General features: G+C 32.8%; 1 long non-coding RNA gene across 1 annotated transcript in view; it reads left to right on the forward strand.

Annotated features, from left to right (window-relative positions):
• Positions 1-19432, forward strand: part of LOC308633557 — a 33150-nt gene extending 13718 nt beyond the window's left edge. Inside the window, exons 2-3 of the long non-coding RNA XR_014018799.1 lie at positions 16943-17034; positions 19085-19432. This is a non-coding gene — a long non-coding RNA (uncharacterized lncRNA). The remainder of the gene's footprint in view (positions 1-16942; positions 17035-19084) is intronic.
• Positions 19433-19674: the final 242 nt, after the last annotated feature.

Raw genomic sequence — 19674 nt, forward strand, 5'->3', positions numbered from 1 at the left:
TTCCTTTGGAGCTTATGATTTCAGAAGTCAGTCCATGGTTGGTCTGCTTCACTGTGCTGTGCCTGAGGCAGTGAACATCAAGGCAGAAAGGCATAGCAGAGGAAACTGTTCAGATCATGGCAGCAGAGAAGCACAGAGTGTGTGCATGAGGAGTCAGGGGCAAAATCTAATTCCCAAGGGCACAACTCCAGTGTCCTACTCCCTCTAGCTATACTCTGAATGCCTATAATTACCACCATACATTCAAATACATTCAAATTTTAAACATCAATTTTATGAATTAAACCACTAATTAGGTTATAGCTCTCAAAATCTAATTACTTCACCTGTGCACATTCCTGCATTGATACATGAGTATTTGGACAGACATTTCACATACAAATCCTAACACCCTTGTTCCATTTTTCTCATGTTAGTGAGCATCGATATCTGATTATTATTTGTGAAAATATTTAAATTTTTATTTCAATCATCACTTTCATCAACTACAAGAAATCCAACAACTTTTAAGATTTATGATTTGCCTTTATTGGACATTTTTAGTATACTTATGAAGTTTCTAGATACATTATCCAGCATTTATGAGGACATATAGTGGATGTAAAAGTAATTTTCCATCAAATCCCACAAAGAATAAATTTTGAATGATCAATTTTATACAAATATTATTAATAAAAATGTTTTTATTCTAACCAGATTTGCTTTCCTTGTCAAATTTCAAACTCATCACAACAGTTTTATAAGTAATAAATATTGTGTAGAAAATGTTCAGCTGAGGAACTTAAGAAATAAATACATAAAGTATAAACTAGAAAAGCATGTGTTATTTACCTACCATTTATTTATTTCTTATTAATTATAAGCTGTGCTCTATAGCTTTTGTATAAACTTTCATTACTTAGAACAGTAAGTGATTTTTATTCCCAGTATGCAGATTTTTTTTTAATCAAAAAAGGAATATTCAGACTACAAAGTTGTTCAAAATTTAAAGCAGGATTCAAAGTAGTTTTCTGAATTATCACAATGATATCAGGATATCCTTTCACAATTTTTTTAGAGCAGTCAATTGATAATGTTTTAAGGAGGTGGACTACCAACTTCTAGAAAATGTTTATCTCTGGAATGCATTATTAATATTGCACTATCAAACTATATTCAATGAAACTATTAAATTTTTGAGCTCTGTATAGAATATTCCTAAAATTCTATTTTGCTAATATGTGTCAAAGAATTTCACTTTAGTCTGTAAACAGTTCAGAATCCCCCTTTCCATAATACATAGACGAATATCTCATGAAAACGTGGTTTGCTATATGCTGGCTAATTACAGGAACTCGTTTTCCTATCTTTAAATTGCTTTATGCTTCATTATTCATTAGACCCTCATCATTTGGAAGATAATCATGTTCATAATGAACTAAATTGTTCATTTTCTACTTTATTTGCAATTATGATTTGATTCTGACATTTCTCCCACAGGCCCATATGCTACAGACTTGGTTACAAGTCTATGGTACCATTGGGAGATGGTAGAACTTTCATGCATGTGTGGCCTAGTAGAAGTAAGTTAGGTCATTGGTAGTATGCAACTTTTTCCTTCTATTTTCTTTCTGGTCACCATGAAGTGAGAAACTTTGCTTCACTATCCCCCCTCGACGACCATGTTTTCTGCCTTAGAGAATTCCAAAAGGCAACAGAGACAGCCAACTATGGACTGAACCAGGAGCCAAAATAAACCTTCCCTACTTTAAGTTGATTTATCTTAGGTATTTGTTATATTGACAAAAGCTGACAAATACATGAAGAAATAGACAGTTCTTTCTTTTTTTTTTCTTTTTTTTTATTGGTTGTTCAAAACATTACAAAGCTCTTGACATATCATATTTCATACATTAGATTCAAGTGGGTTATGAACTCCCATTTTTACCCCAAATACAGAGATGGAAGGGGAGGGGAGGGGGGATAGTAGAGGATAGGAAAGGTAGCAGAATACAACTGTTACTAATATGGCATTATGTAAAAAGGTGGATGTGTAGACAGTTCTTTCTATGAAGCATTTTCTTATTTCTTCAATATCCATAAAATGGATTTATCTTTAAAACAGACTTTCAGTGGAAACTTATGGAAGTAAGAGAAAAATTTAAATGATAGCCAATAAACCCAATCCATTTGCAAATGTCCCTATTCAGCATGAAAGCTAAATGGGTAACTCTTGAGAAAAGATGTCTTTGTATTAAGGCAAAATGTGACAGCTACAAGAACTTTTCTTTTTTTAGTGTAATAAAAGTGAATTTAAGTTTGCCTACCATAGAATGGTTGAACAAAATAATTACTGTGATATCAATGTCTATGCTTTTATAAGATTCTGTCTTTATAGCCACTCTATGATCTATCTGTAAGGCAAAACATAATGTAATTTCTGAGATTTATGTCTTTTGTATTAAAAATAAACCATATTTCACAATATGAACAGAAAATAAATTCATCCATTTTTTTCCTAACATAACAAATTGTTACTGAAAATACTTGTTTCTTTAAAATAATAATCTTCAAAACTCAGATGTAATAGATAAAAAGCATGGAATGTTTCATCCAGTTCTATTATGTTCATAGTTTCAGTCAACTTTGCTCTGATGCTATCTAGAAAGTGAAACAAACTTAGTATGTATCTAATTTCCAGAGATCAAACAGAAATTTTGAGAAGCCAAACAAATATAATATATGTAGGAAAGCATGTTGGTAGTATTTGTTTCTTTGTTGTTCAGCATTGTCTCTGTGGTTTCAGGAAGTGGTACAAAGCCATATAAAAACACATCATAGCTGGTGAAACAAATAGGTTGATATAAGTAGAAATTCAATATAAACAGGCTTGACAAATGTGGAGAAATTTAACATTGACCCTGTGGGATTTGGGGCCAGACTTTTAAATTTGATTGATAGACTTAAGAATTTTATATATATGGATTCAATACAAGTGGGTATCATGGCATCATAAAAGCAATATTATCAACTAAAAAAGTTGCAAACGTCTCTCTCTCTCCCAGGAATTGGATGTGTAATGTCTTTTTAGCTACTCAAGTTAACTACTGAATTCCACTTTTTTCATCTAGTCTTGATGTGGTTTTATAATTTAACACATTACTTGTTGAGCTTCTTAGAAGCTTTTCTTTTCATCAAATAGGCATTTGCTGATGAACCCTAAGAACAGTCTTTCCCTCTATTTTTCTTTGATTACTTTTGTTTACTATTGCTATTTTAAAATTCAGTTAAATAAAATATCATCAAGTTTGGCTTCTCAACGAAACTCTCTTCAATCTTTTGTATTTTCCTATGGATATATTCTTCTAAGTATCATAGAAAGAAAAAAAAAGCAATGAAACTATGTTAAATACAAGTAATATTTTAAACAGGAAATATCTACAAATACATCAAAATTTTAAACTCCTAGTCGTGGAATTAGTAATGTCTCTAAGGAGTTCTGGTTCTTTTTACTGAAAAATATTATTTAGAAATAAAGATTTGAATTCTAGTTGAATTACCAGTTGTGAATGTGGAGTTAAACTGTAAATTTGAAAAATAATTTAAAACAAATTTTATCCCCCTCAAACTTGTATAATTTTTAGTTTATATACTTTGTGAACATATGTGAGCGATATTATTTAGTTTCTGATATACTTCATTGTTACATAATTTTTTTTCTATCAGAGATATATTTAGTATCCCTACTCTAAGTAATTTGAGGATCAGGATGCAATTCAGTGGTAGAGTGCTTGCCTAGCATGAATGAGACTCTGGGTTTCATATTCAGCACCAATGAATAAATACATACATACATATATGCATACATACATAAACAAACAAATAATGAATGTTAGTAATGGCCACATTCATTAAAAGTAGTAGGTTCTAAATAATTTCTCAGAGGAATTCATTAATTAAAATTTGGATTAGTCTATCCAGTTTACACACTTAATTGTACAATGGAATTTGGGTGTGAGCTAAATTAGCTTTAGAGATTCAGATTAATTAACAATATGTTGATAAAAGGAATGTGGAAAGATATGCACAAACTCACACAGAGAAAAGAATTATCTTTAAATTTGCATTTAAAAATATTGAAAAATAATTATGAAATCAATGTGTAATTAAATATTTGAAGTACAGAAAACTTTATCCAGATTTAAAAAAAGAATATCTTTGGTCAATTAAAATTACTTTGTTCTTCCTGTTAGTATAAGAGCAACCCACACAAATTAATGTGTCATTAAATTTTTTTTTCAAATGATATACCAATTATACTGTATATATTATTATAAAATTTCTTTGGCCCACTTTTCAATTATTCTCAAGATAAACTTTCTAAAATATTTTATTAATATTTCAAACATAAACCAATTTCAATTACTAGACTTCATAGAAATCCTTAAAACTAGCATCACTTATCTTAGAAATTCATTTGTAATATAAGATTAGACATTACATGTAGATGGATCTTGCCTATTGGTTATAAATGTATTATCCTTTTTTTAGGTATTTGTTTTGTAATTAGTTGTACATTGGTTTAGGCCATAATACAGGTGTGTTAAAAGCTATTTTTTACTCCATCTTTCAAATAAATATAATTATATATTTCACATATTTTCTCCATATAGACCTTCTGTTTCTGGCTCGCTAAAAGTAGCAAAAAAATTACAAATAGTTTCCATACATTTTCATCAGAATAACAATTGTCTGAGCTAGGAACATAATATGAATTAAGTGCTATTAGCTAACCAAAAGACTATATTTGAATTTCACTAATTCCTTATTAATATTCCTTTTCTGGTCTAGTATCCAGTCTAGGATTCTTTGTGTCTTCTTACAGTTACCAGTGCTAAGAATAGAGTTCCCTTCTATTAATTTACTAAATTGTTTAATTATGTTATAGCCTTGTGAGTAGTTCATTTATTTTGTGTATTATAACCTATTATAATTATAATTTAGTTATTGAAATTATCTGAGAGTTAGCTATTGGGAATTCTTTCGTGTTGGCTTTTATATGTCTCTCAACATACTTCCATAATTTTTTATCATTTCCTTAATTTTGGCAAGAAAAAATGTACCAGATCCTTCTTTCTTTCCTGTTCTAGTCGTGGAATTAGTAATGTCTCTAAGGAGTTTTGGTTCTTTTTACTGAAAAATATTATTTAGAAATAAAGATTTGAATTCCAGGCGTATACTTTGCCTCTAAGAATCATTACATCTAAGTCTTAGAAAACTAGAAAATGTATGGATATATTTTACATCACACACACACACACACACACACACACACACCCTATATACATCTCTGTATATTTGTATCAATATTCAAAATTGTGAATTCAAATTGATATTTCCAATTCTATTCCAACACTCTGGTATTTATTTTTCCCTATTTTTTTTTTTTTTAGAAATTTGTCTTTAGATATACACAGTATAGCCAAAAAGCAGTTTTCCAAATATTCGTTCTTGCTCACCCTACCAGTGTGGTTGTCTTATCCATTCGTTACACTTTTAAGTTCACTAATTAATGTTTGTTTTCCATCTTGGTCCTTTCTTCCACATCCTGTTACCTACCCAGTGTTTTTATTTTATACTCAGTTTTATTCTTGATTTTCTTTTGTTCTCCAGGTGTACTATTATATCACTTTCTAGTGCAGAGAGCTTTGCTTTTTCTTTACCTATTCTGACTTTCATAGGTTTATTTCCTCCACCTGCATTGCTAATAGCTAAGATAACATCTTGTATCGTTTTAAATATTTAATGAACAAATTATTTTGTTCAGCTTATGTATTTGTAAAAATTTAAGTAGTTTGTTATAAAGGTTTCCCTCCATTAGATTGTATAGAAAATGCCAGCAGTTTTACACTGAATTTTTACATTAATTCAGTGGAAGACTTCTAACTTCAAGAGATATAGTAGGGACACAATTATTCCCTTCCCAAATATATGAGAAAACCATAGACACAAAATGTACTAAAATGTACTAGAATTTATTGTTCTTTCACTGCAACCAAATAGTGTTTGGTTACCAGGAAAAATGAACTGAGAAATACAATGTAAGCATAATAAAATCAATTAAATTATGATTACCTTATGCAATATTATTATTTGTAAATCAATAGTGGATAGATTTTCATCCCTAGAGGACAAAGCTTTCTTTTTTTCCTCCATTTGGCCCCAATACTAATGTTATCCCTGGAATATAGTAGAGGATTAGTGAATCAAACCATACCATAAACCAACAACATTTCTTTAAATTTGTGTCTTCAAATAGGTTTTGGCTCCAAAAGTGACAAAAATATGTGATGAATATCCAGCTATTTCCGGATCATTTAGAGACTAAATATCAAGAGGAGAGATTATCTTTCTCTCTTTCTCCTGCTTGCTTTAATGGCCATTTACCCTCATTTGCATTCCCTACAGACTACCTCAGGGGAAATGAGATGATGGCCTTTGGGTCACTCAGCTTGACTAACACAGTATTAACTCTTAGAATGAATTACAGTAGATGGGGTAGAGAGAGAAGATGGGAGGGGAGGGGGGATAGTAGGGGATAGGAAAGGTAGCAGAATACAACAATTACTAATAGGGCATTATGTAAAATTGTGGATGTGTAACCGATGTGATTCTGCAATCTGTATTTGGGGTAAAATTGGGGGTTCATAACCCACTTCAATCTAATGTATGAAATATGATATGTCAAGAGCTTTGTAATGTTGTGAACAACCAATAAAAAAAAATAAACCAAAAAAAAAATGCTGGTCAGGGATCAGCAGACTATGACCAGCTGCCCCTGTTGTAAATAATGTTTTATTGGAATGGGAAAAAAAAAAAGAAGCTTCAATAAAAAAAAAAAAAAGAAATGACTGAATGTGGGACAGGCTTTATATTATAGGTTACTTTAGGTTTTCAGATTATCTGTACCCTGCTATCACAGTTCTTCATGACCACAGATAATTAAAGGGAACTTTGCATTAAGTATGCTGCTTCTTTATGGTTGGCTTAACTCTAGAAACATGGAGACCTGTGGGAAAATATGAAAATATTCTCTACTATTTGATAGAAACCTTTTTGCAATAATTTGTACTCTGGGGCTGGGGATGTGGCTCAAGCGGTAGCGTGCTCGCCTGGCATGCGTGCAGCCCGGGTTCTATCCTCTGCACCACATACAAACAAAGATGTTGTGTCCGCTGAAAACTAAAAAAAATAAATAAATATTAAAAATTCTCTCTCTCTCTCTCTCTTAAAAAAAAATTTGTACTCTGTTTTCTATTTGTGACAGTGAAATAAAATTGGTTGCATTGAGAGAACTATAATATAATAGGGATGAAACAAAAACAATTTTGGAATTGAAAGAAATTTCTATTCTCATTTACATATTTGATCTGATATGGTACCAAAGAACTTCCAGCTAAAGGCAGAAAGTTGAGAAATGGTCATACTCTTTTCTAACATTCCCAATCCATAAATATGATTAAATAATAGTAAGAATAAGATTTGTTGATACCAAAGGTGCAAGGCACAAATACTATGTGTCTGTAATTTTTCCTAAGACCTATGAAGAATAGGCATAGCACAAACTTATTAGAGTTATAAATTAATAAAATTTGGCCTCTCCACTCATGTAAGCTATCATATATATATGTATATATGTTCATATATAGGTATGCATGTGTATATATACATATTAACATATAAATATATGGGTAGGTACATACAAATATATGTATGTATATATATCATGTATTTTATTAATATTTTCATGAATATAAATAAAGATTATAAAATAAAATATTTAAAAAGCAATTTTTTTTCTATAGCCATCAACTGGTTTGTGTTAGGCAAAGCTGATTTCCCAACCCTCATCTCCTAGCTTCACAAGTGGATCGTTTCACCTAGACCTAATTCAATCAGTTCATGTTCTTCTTTAGACCTTAGTAGCGGCTCAGAAAGGGATACATCATTTCACAGAGCTAATCATATGTTTAGACTCATTCTTATTCCTGAAGTATCTGGCAAATAGGTAAAATAGAACTACTACTACCATAAAGAGCTTGCCCTGAATCTGTCCTCAGAAGTCAGAATCCTGAGACCATGATAGCTTCAGTCCATTCACACTATGAATAAGAGTTCCATTCATTCAACCTAAGCTTTGGCTTATCAACTCAACTGCCAGTCTACACATTTGGTTTTAACTGAAGTTAGTTGTCTTGACTTTTAATTTACTTACAACCTAAAGAGTATTAATAAATATTTTTGGTTCACAATAAACATGAAATAATGAAATTATACAGGTATTATCAAATAATATTAGATATGCATATATTATCAAATAATTATTAGCATGATCATGTAATGCTCAGTGTAATAATAAGTACTATAATGTCTAGTAATTCAGGTATCTCTAGCTTACATTTTCCCATAAGTGGTAGGTTTCTAGAATCATTTTTATATGTATATGAAATAAATGACACACCAGTATGAAATGTATATAGGTATACATCGGAGTTCTTTGCAAAATAATTGACAGATGGCATTCCCAAAGATGAAGGGGTAAGTATCTACTAGTAGCTAGGCAAAGGGCAAACAACTGAAGCATCATTCTAAATGCAGGAAAATTAACTACCAAAAGCCCAAATCAAGAAAGAATATGAACAGAAGAAGACCAGAAAATTTGTGTGAAGTTAGAGGTCAGCAAAATTGAATTATGAAAGCCATGCTGAGAATTATTTTCTTTCTTTCTTTTTTTCTTTTTTGATACTGGGGATATTGAACCCAGGGAAACTTAAGTACTGAGCCACATCCCCAGCCCCGCCTCCCCGCCTTATTAATATATTTTATTTTGAGAGACAAGGTCTTGATAAGTTGTTCAGGGCCTTACTAAGTTGCTGAGGCTGGCTTTGACCATGATAAGAATTTTGTTATTTCTTAAAAAAATAAAACAATGAAGAACTTTGGAGAATTGGAACCCTTGATAATTTTTCTTTGTTCAGAGACAACTCCTATAGCAATATAGATACAGAATAAAACAGCAAGCACTGCTACATTGGTGTGGTGGGTAGGTCATTTAAGAGGAAGTTGCACTGTGAGGGAAAGACACACACAATGAGGATGATGTTAAGGGAAGTAGCAGAAGCAATGCTCAAGTTGACATTTTGACAGAATGTCAAATTGGCTTGAATCTATTTCCAAATTTTTCTTCCCTTTTACATTTTTTTTTTACAGACTGTGAATTTGGAAAAAATGAAGCAACTCTGCAATACCTTCAATAAGGAATTTTTTAAAAAATGTGCACACACTTTCGTAATACCACTTCATTTATTTAACTACTTTCCTCACTTATCCAGTGCATATGTTAACTGCAAATAAAGCAACAGTGTTTAATGATATCTATTGGATAACATACTGAATTTTTAACTTCAACCTTCAAACTTCCTTACTTGATTCTCCTGGATGTATTCTAGCAATCATGTTAGTGCTAAGGATGATATGAAAATCAAGTTCTTCTCTATATTTTCAAATGAGATCTTATTAATTATTAACTCAACTATTCATGTTATAATTTACAGCATTTAAAATTGTAAGTATAACTCTAAAATGACATGAAAGATAATTTTTCAAAAAACATAAAGCCACTATTCCTGTCATTACAAATATAGGCCTGTAAATTTACTTCAGGATTATATAGGATGTATAATGGACTGATTTTTGTGATTTAAAGCAAAAATTTCTACTTTGTATAATTCATTTTTTCTTTGCATAATTATCATTTCAGTGGCTACATAGCATCTCATTGAATTTTCCACCTCAATATACATACTAAAATCTCATCTCACAACTTATTTGCAAATTTTCACTATCTTAGGTAATGTTGTAACAAATGGTTTTTATATTTCATTATTTGCCATTTGGATACTTTATACTTTTGTGCATGTGTTTCGATATGATCTTATTAGTGAAATTGGGTACTGATTTTGCTTATTTCTTCAAGGGTGGTGAACCTCTTGTTTTAAACATAAGAAAAAATAAAGCTATCTAGACATATAGGGAAATAGAAATAAGAAAATCTAGTCATACTGACCAGAGGAAGATGAATATTGCCACTAAACCACTAATACAGTCTCTTAGTGCTTTTCTAAAACTTTGAACACAGTAGTTACTTGGAATGACTGTCAAATAAATAGCTGATAAACTCCAACTCATTGAGTCTCCAGAATGACAGTAAACAATAAAAAAATTTAAAATATAAATAAATAAGATGACATCAAATAATGTTAGTAGGAAACTGTCCCCTTCCTATTGCATGCTATCTACACTCTTACGGCATTATAGTTGCCATGACAGAGCCTGTATCTATACTGAGTAATCTAGAGGTGGTAGTAGCCTGGAAATAGAATCTCCTAAAGATTTTGCTTGTCGAGTAGTCAGGCTACACACTTCATTCTTAATTTCATGAGAAAACAATGGCACAAAAACTTAGCAAAAGTGAATAATCAATGAGTTATAGTTGTCAACCTCCATATCTATCCCTGTGTTAGAAATTCCTATCAATCAGATCAAAGACAGCTTTGGCAATGTGACAAGCTGTAGGAAACAATGCTGAGTGGATTTGAGAGGCTCTTGCTGGCGACCTCTCACATGTTCAGCAGTGGGATGTTGCAGAGTAAATCTAGGTAGATTCCTCATGCTTAAATATATTTCTATGGCAACTAACATGTTTACTTTGTTGTTTTACTTAAGTATAAAATAAATATTTTTGTGATTTTTTTCCTAAAAATTTCATCTTAAAATTCTAGTTGTGGGGGCTGGGGATGTGGCTCAAGCGGTAGCGCGCTCGCCTGGCATGCGTGCGGCCCAGGTTCGATCCTCAGCACCACATACCAACAAAGATGTTGTGTCCGCCGAGAACTAAAATAAATATTAAAAATTCTCTCTCTCTCTGTCTCTCTCTCTCTCCCTCCTCTCTCACTCTCTCTTTAAAAAAAAAAATTCTAGTTGTGGGCTTTTAATTGCTTATTATTTATAAAATTTACTTTTTTTTCAATTTTATGTCACCCCTTGTGTTTTAGTAATGACCTAATTAAGCAACTTTCCAGGGTAAAAAGAAAAAAAGAATACTTTTTTAAAGTTTGCTACAAAGTACATGGGCTTAAAAGAGAAAAAAAATAGCAATCATGGAAAAATCAGTTCAGAACAAAATCAATGACAATATTTCCCAATCACACTCTTCCTTTTATGCATCTCTTTACCATATTTTCGGAGTTTATTGATCTCTCTTTCTTTATTCCTAGACCTTGTTCTCCAGATTCATTTTGGAAGATGTCCTTAATCCACCTCAGTAGTTCCATTCTTAGTTTAAAAGAAAAGTATTAACAAAGGAATTTTGAGAACCCAATTCATAGTTTTGCAAGCCTAGTTGAGTACCCTAGACAGCAGTGGATGATTTGGGAGAAAAGTGATAGCATAGGTAAAGCCAAGTTTTGTTTTCAGATATTTTTCCTTTATTTATGCTGAGACAATCACTCATGTTAACTACAGTGATACAATAGTCTCTAAAACGCACACACACATCTTTCTACTTATGTTTTAATTTTTTAAAACTTATTTATTTGCTCTAATTTGTTATACACAACAGCAGAATGCATTTCAATTGATACTACACATAGGGAACACAAGTTTTTCATTTCTTTGGTTGTACACAGAGTCAAGTCACATCATTCATGTCTTCATATGTGTATTTAGGGTAATGATGTCCATCTCATTCCACCATCTTTCGTACCTTCATTCTCCCTCCCTTACCCTCCATCCCCTTTGCCCTATCTAAAGCTCCTCCATTCCTCTCATAATTCCCCCCATCCCCATTATGGATCAGCATCCTCATATCAGCAAAAACATTCGGCATTTGGTATTTGGGGATTGGCATACTTCACTTAGCATAATATTGTCCAATTCTAGCATTTACCTGCAGATGCCATGATTTTATTCTCTTTTAATGCTGAGTAATATTCCATTGTGTGTGTGTGTGTGTGTGTGTGTGTGTGTGTGTATACATTAGTTTCTTTATCCATTCATCTACCGAAGGGCATGTAGTTTGGTTCCACAATTTAGCTATTATGAATTGTGCTGCTATAAACATTAAAGTGGATACATCACTGTAGTATGCTGTTTTTAAGTCTTTTGAGTATAAACCAAAGAGTGGGATAGCTGGGTCAAATAGTGGTCCCATTCCAAGTTTTCTAAGGAATCTCCATACTTTTTTCTATATTTTCTCCACCAATTTGCAGTTCCACCAGCAATGTATGAGTGTACCTTTTTTCACCACATCCTTGCCAACAATTATTGTAGTCTGTATTCTTAGTAGATGCCATTCTGACTGCAGTGAGATGAAATCTTAAGGTGGTTCTTATTTTCATTTCTCTAATTGCTAGAGATGTTGAACATTTTTCATGTATTTGTTGACTGGTTGTATATCCTCTTCTGAGAAGTGTCTGTTCAGTTTCTTGGCCTATTTATTGAATGAATTATTTGGTTTTTTTGGTGTTAAGATTTTTTAAGTTCTCTGTATATCCTAGGGATAAGTGTTCTATCTGATGTGCATGTGATAAAAATTTGTTCCCATTCTAGAGGCTCTCTATTCACCTCACTGATTGCTTCTTTTGCTGAGAAGAAGCTTTTTAGTTTGAACCCATGCTATTTATCGATTCTAGATTTTAATTCTTGTGCCACAAGAATATAAGATGGTGAAATGAGATGGACATTTTTACCCTAAGTACATGTATGAAAACACAAATGGTGTGACTCTTCTTTGTTTTCAACCACAGACATGAAAAATCGTGCTCTATTTGTATAATATGAATTGAATTGCATACTGCTATCATATATAACTATTTAAAATTTAAAAAAAAAAAAGATTCTTGGTTGGCATTCATTTTCTTTCAGAGCCTTGTTTATGTTGTTCCAGGATGGCTACGAAGGTCAGGGTTAAAAAATATGCTGAAATCTGAATTGGTCTTCCCCTATAAATGATCTGATTCCTCTCTCTTGAGGCCCGTAAGATTCTGTCTTTATTCTGTACGATAGGCATTTTTATTATAATATAGCTTGTTGTAGATCTGTTGTAATTTTGTACATTTGGTGTTCTGTAAGTCTCTCGTATTTGATTTTCCAATTTATTCTTCATGCTTAGGAAATTTTCTGATATTGTTTCATTGAAGCGATTGTGCATTCCTTTGGTTTGAATCTCTGAGCCTTCCTCTATCCCAATAAATCTTATATTTGGTATTTTGATGTTATCCAATAGTTCTTGGATGTTCTGTTCATGATTTCTTACCGCCTTCACTGTGTGGTCAACTTTATTTTCAAGATTGTATATTTTGTCTTCATTTGTCTGAGGTCCTATCTTCCAAGTGATCTAGTCTGTTGGTGATGCTTTCTACTGAGTTTTTAAAATCTGGTTTATTCTTTCTTTCATTTCAAGAATTTCTCTGTTTGTTTTCAGAATCTCTATCTCTTTCTTGAAGTAATCTCTTTCTACCTCTATTTACTCTCTTATCTCTTTGTTGGTGTGATCCATGATTTCCTGTGTTTGGTGTCTTATCTTTTTGTTGGACTGATCAATTTTTGCCTTTATTTGCTCACTTAGGTCATTATTTAATTCCCAGATCATTTTAATTATGTACATTCTGAACCCCTTCTCTGACATTTCATCTACTGAGCTCTCCATGGATTTTATTGTTGTACTATCTTTGTTTGGGGCACTTTCTTCCCTTGTTTTTTCATGATGTCTATGTGTCATCCTCTCTTGCAGTATAGATCTGAGATATTGCAGCTTCTTTCCTATCATCTTATAGTGTCCCTACAGGTTATCAATACCTCACCTTTAAGGGGGGGCATCAGTATAGTAGCACGCAATGTAAGCAATAAATCAATTAACTTCTATTTTGACAGTTACAGATTTGTTGCTGTAAACAGAAATGATGAGTTTGATTATCTTTTACCATATGGTCAATAGGTTTGCATAATGATTTACAGATTCTAATAGTGGGAGGTTAGGCTGTGAAGTTTATGAGGTAGGCTGTGAGAATAGAAAGGGATTAGATTATATGACTAGTGAAAAAGAAGTTGGCTGTTAGCAGGAGAAATAAGAAAAAGAAAACCCATGAAAGGCTCCCTGTTACCCCTGCAACAGGATGATTGTTAGCACCCCTCCTAGAGATACCTATGGAGCAACCAGGCTTGTAGGGACTTTGGTGACATTATACCAGGTCCTGATAGTTGTCCCTAGATAGTAGCAGTGATGTCCCACTTTGTTGGCTGCAGCAGCATTAAGCCTATAAGTACCTTCATATTGGGGTATGGAGCCACACTCTGATGAATAGGGAACTGTAGCTCAGGCATGCTTCTCCACATGGGCATGGTGTGCTGAGATGGACCTCTGTCTGGGCTGCATTCCTTTATTACACACATATAGTAAATTAATCTGTCATTTATGTGGATAGATAAATAGATAGGTATAGATACATCCCCTAGTACTGGGAATTGAACTCAAGACACTTCCACTGAGCTACTCTCACAGCTCTCTTAATTTTTTAAATTTTGAAACATGGTCTTGTTAAATTGCCAGGAAATGCTTTGACAAAATTGTAATCCTCCTGCTTCAGCTTCCCAAGTCCCTGGAATTACAGGTAGGCACCACTGCACCTAGCAAGAAACCATATATGTTAGTAAGAATCAATAATACATAAACAATAAGCTAAAAGGATGTCAAGAGGAATAACTCACCAAATCCTTTCCTTCATGGCCTTAAAGGTAAGAGGCTAGTTTAAGTCAAGTTCATTTTTGGAGAACCGTCTGATTCACAGATTTCACAGATTTCAGATTGACATAATCTGATTCAGTAGGGCAAGCAGATTTGTTTGTTTTAATATTCTTTTCCTATGATGATTCTTGAAAGGAGGTACTACAGTTGAAGGCACATGGTTACCAATGGAATTTAAGAATAAATTTTAATTTAAAAATAAATTTTAATTTTTTGAATGAAACTCTTTCATTTAGAGGCATTTTTTTAAATATATGAGAGAGCATGAAGATATGTTAAAGTTTTGGGCAAATATTTACAAATTAATTTCTACAAAGTACTTCCATATGCTTTTATAACTACAACTTAATAAGTTTGTCTATTATAATTAATTATAATTTGAATATTCAAAAATTACTTTTTTATTGTATCAGTTTAGTCTACATGTAACATCTGCAAATCTGCTGAATCAGTCTCTGAGAATATTAAGAAACTGACAAAAGATGCTAACTCAAGCAAGGATATACTAAAACCTAAAAATATCCCATTCTATCCTCTGTAGCTTAGTGGTTGAGAGCAGACCTTCCTTTGATGTTCACCCAGCCCTGTTTTTTCATAAACTTTCTGGACTGTTAACTCCAAGCAATATAGAAGCAACAAGAGTTCTTCTTCTGGACAGGTTTCCTACCCCTAAATTGACTCTTCTTTTGTTACCCTGTACCTCTAAACCGCCAATGTAGGTTCAATGTAAATGATGCTTTCCTTCCCCATAATATTAAAAAAAAACACTTTCTAAGTCTAGTATAAAGACTATTTCCACTTTCTATCTATTCTAGTCTTTTATAGTTGTAGAGGCCTTTATTATTATTATTATTATTATTATTATTATTATTATTTATTTTTTATTTTTTTGGCTAGCATCTGTAATGACTCAGTAAACCCTTTTATTTCAGAGATCCCTTGATCTCAAAAGTTCTGGTTTAATAGATATATTTTGCCTCTTCATTTATGAATTACTCACCTTAATACTATAAGACTTTCTTTAAAGTAATCACAGATTTATTACTTTATCAACTTTTAAAATGCTAATAGAGCCACGTATTGAACTCAGATTTCAAAATGGAAGTTTGGGTTGAGGGCTTTTCCAACTATGATAAGATAGTATTCCTCATCAAAAGAGGCAGTTGTTTGTGGGGCAAGATGGTCCACACCTGTAATCCCAGCAGCTCTGGAAGCTGAGGCAGGAGGATCATGAGTTCAAAGCCAGCCTCAGAAACAGTGAGGAGCTAAGAAGCTCAGTGAGACCCTGGCTCTAAATAAATATGAAATAGCACTAGGGATGTGGTTCTGTGGTCTAATGACCCTGGGTTCAATCTCTGGTACCAAAAAATAAAGAAGCACCAGCAGATTTTTTGTGTCTATACTACTACTGGAAATATATATACAACATTCTTAAATTTCTACAGATGAAAAGAAAAATACTGAACACATACTAATACAATTTGAAATAGTTTGAAAAAAGATGTGACTTAGAAATTTGATATGTTTCATTGCAACAAGAACCTGCTGAATTTAGCTTCCTACCTTACACTCTCACTACAAAAGGATCATTTTGTTTCTCTCACCTGGTTCTTGTGATATCCCGAAGTGAATCATGCAAGGTGAGTCTCTATTTTCCTTGCATCCATTAAATAATAGAAGTAGAAAATTTGCATTGAATCTTTGCAAATAGAGAAATAATGAAAGATAATAATTCAGAATCCATAGTTTTAATTCTCTCAAAATTAAGTTAAGCAGTCATAGAATAAAATGAATATTGATATGAAATAAGCTTCCACCCACTCAATTTATTATTTTGAAGAAAATTATTGTGTCAATACTTTGATTTTTTTCTGTTATACTCATCCATTTTATAGAAAAGCCAAAGGAAAAGACCTCACATTCATGTCCTATATAAAATGTCAAGCAAATAGATGGCACTCTAGACCTAAACTTTAAACACAATTAAACTGTGTCAATTAAGAAAGCTAATGATGGAAAAGAGGAATTTATGATGGACAGATTCAAAGATTTTAATTTTGATGATAAAATAAGATTGTCCAATTTCATTTTTCATTTCAGATAAATCCACTAGGCCTCAAAACCTCAGATGTTCACAGTACTTGACAACAGAGCCAATGGACCTGAAGGGAAGATGGAAAGTGGGAGTCAAGGTAATGGGGAAGCAGTGGTTATAGAGAGAAATTTTAGGAAATCCAATGTTTTCCCAAGAAACTATTTAATTTCTAAATTTTCCTTAGTAAAGTCATGCCACCAAGAAAAAGCCAACTGAGTTTGTGCCCTATAGGCATAAAGTTTGTGAAAGGGGATGTTAGTTGATAGAGAAGTTCCCATCAGGTGAGAGGATCAAGTAGAGAGTAGAGGACTCACAATGTTACTTACAGAAAAACATATTTTCCAGATCAGGAGTTAGGAAATGAACCCTATGCAAAACCAAGAGTCAAGAAGAACTTCCAGCCTCACAGATACCATTCAAAAGAAGCCTGGGACACTAACCCAGCTGCTGAGAGTATATTCAAAATCATAAGAATCAAAATATGTCCTTGTCATATTTCATAGAACTGTGACTAGGAATACAGGCTTAGAAGCCTCCCTCCCTAGTGAATCCCTACTCAAACGTGGATGAATAAAGACAAAGACTTCCACCAGGCACACTTGGGTCCTGCATGAGGGATATAGGAGTGCAATGATGAATCAGATATTTTTTAAGCCATGGGCAACATTAAAATATGAAGTAATATTCAGGACACTTGTTAATGAAGTTAACCTTGTTAAATAATGTAAGAAAGACTGCCATGAGAAAAATATAAAGACTATTGCAATGGAGAATAGCAGTAAGGAAGAGAAATTGGAACTCAGAATGCAACAAGGATGGTAGAGAGCAAGAAGGCAGGGGTGGGTAGATTGGAAATTGCTAAAGGGAAACATCAAGGCCCAATAGCACTCTTGCTGTGGGCAGGTCAAGGTGATCAGATACCAAGGGTAGGGTTTTTCTACTAAACTGACTCAATAGGATTCCTATTAAAACAGGACTAAGCAAACCAAGGACAGAGTACAGTGTCAGGGCCTGATTAAAAAAAAAAAAAAAACACATTAATGATTTTAGACATGACCATAAACTCTGTTGCACCCAAGGTAGATACTATCCTTCACTTGTTGGTATATAAAATATGTCAAGGCGATTATTCTATCAACTTGATGTATTCATGAACACCAATTACATAGAGGTTCTCACCAATCTTACATCCATCTAAGAATAATGAATTGTAAATTATGTGATTGAAAAGATTCTGCTTTTATGTATCTTTTGTATTTGAATCTCTTTCACTACAAACCACACAGCTTTGGAGGTATGACAAACACTTATATGACTAGAACAAGAAAAATTGGCACTTTAGCTTTTTATCCACCAAAGGCATCAGGAATACACCTAATGTCTGTGACACATCTCTGTGCTCCACACTCTTAAGAAAACCAAACAGTAGAGACCTTAAGGTTAAAAAAGAAAAAATCTCCAAGTTTATCAGAAATGAGAATAAACAATAAATATGAAAATGGCAGACTCAGAATGAAGTAAAAGCAAATAACCATTATCCCACATACAATAAACCAACAAAAACACAGAAGATGTCATCCTTTCATCGTCTGGCAAGCTTGAAGAACATTATCAGTCTTAGGGAGAGCTTCAAACTACTGTGTTTAAAAAATATTAATAAGGGTCTAATAAGACCAAGCAATGTCTATAAAGTCTCCATTGTAAAAAAAATCTCGATATTTATCAAAATGGATCATGAAATTCTACTCTAAGCAAGTTAAGTAGCATCAAAATTGAACAGAGTAGGCGATGACACATATACACATAATTATAAAACATAAGAAAATGCATAGCATATAAAGCTAAACATAACAAGTTGTACTCATTCCATTTTTATGAAAAAAAAAACCTGATTTGAATTAAAACAACCTCTGGAGGTAGACTAATGTATATTATAAAAAATGAGTGAGTGTAAGGCGTGGGAAAAGTTCAGGCATTCTTTCAGCATATTGAATCAATTAATAGCATGTACAAGGAAACCCTGATTATTTGAAGGAGTGGAGAAAAATGACTTGATTCTTTACAAGTAGTACAGACTATTATTAGTATTCCAGATAGACTGTGTTGTAGAGAGTCCATCATATGCTTTGATCTGTCTTCATCCACAGCTGGAAACTCTGCGCCCGGCTCTGGAAGCCGCACCATCTGACAGTCGCCTCCATCAGGAAAGTGAGTTAGTGGTTGCAAATGTTAATCAGTGGATCAAAGCACAAAAGGGAGCAAAATTGGGTCCTCTTAAAAATCTGATTTCATTTCCTGTGGCCCAAAATAATTAAAACATTCACAATTTACTTCTCAACTTACCCCGTACTTCTTACCTACAACTATATGGCCTGCTTTTCTTTCTTTTTTATTTATTTCTTTCTCTCTTTTCTTATCTTCTTTCTCTTTCTCATCCCCTGATTTTCTTTTTGTGTATCTGAAAATTTATGATTTTAGCCCCCAAAATAACCAGGGTTTCAAATGATCAGAAAAGACTGAAAACTTACTTAAAATATCTCATCTAGTTGTACTATGCATAACAATCCCGTACAGACATAAAACATGCACACACCTGTCTATTCCTGATATGATTGAAATATATTTAAATAATGGCAACAAAAGGTACACAACCAAATTAGAGATGATCACACTGGTTTGGGTTTTCCAGTATCTAACAATGACAATGACACCAAGGAAACAAGTCTCAACAAGTAAA

This window comes from Spermophilus citellus (assembly GCF_964194105.1).
Source record: "Spermophilus citellus genome assembly, chromosome: 14".
In the NCBI taxonomy this organism is placed as follows: Eukaryota; Metazoa; Chordata; class Mammalia; order Rodentia; family Sciuridae; genus Spermophilus; species Spermophilus citellus.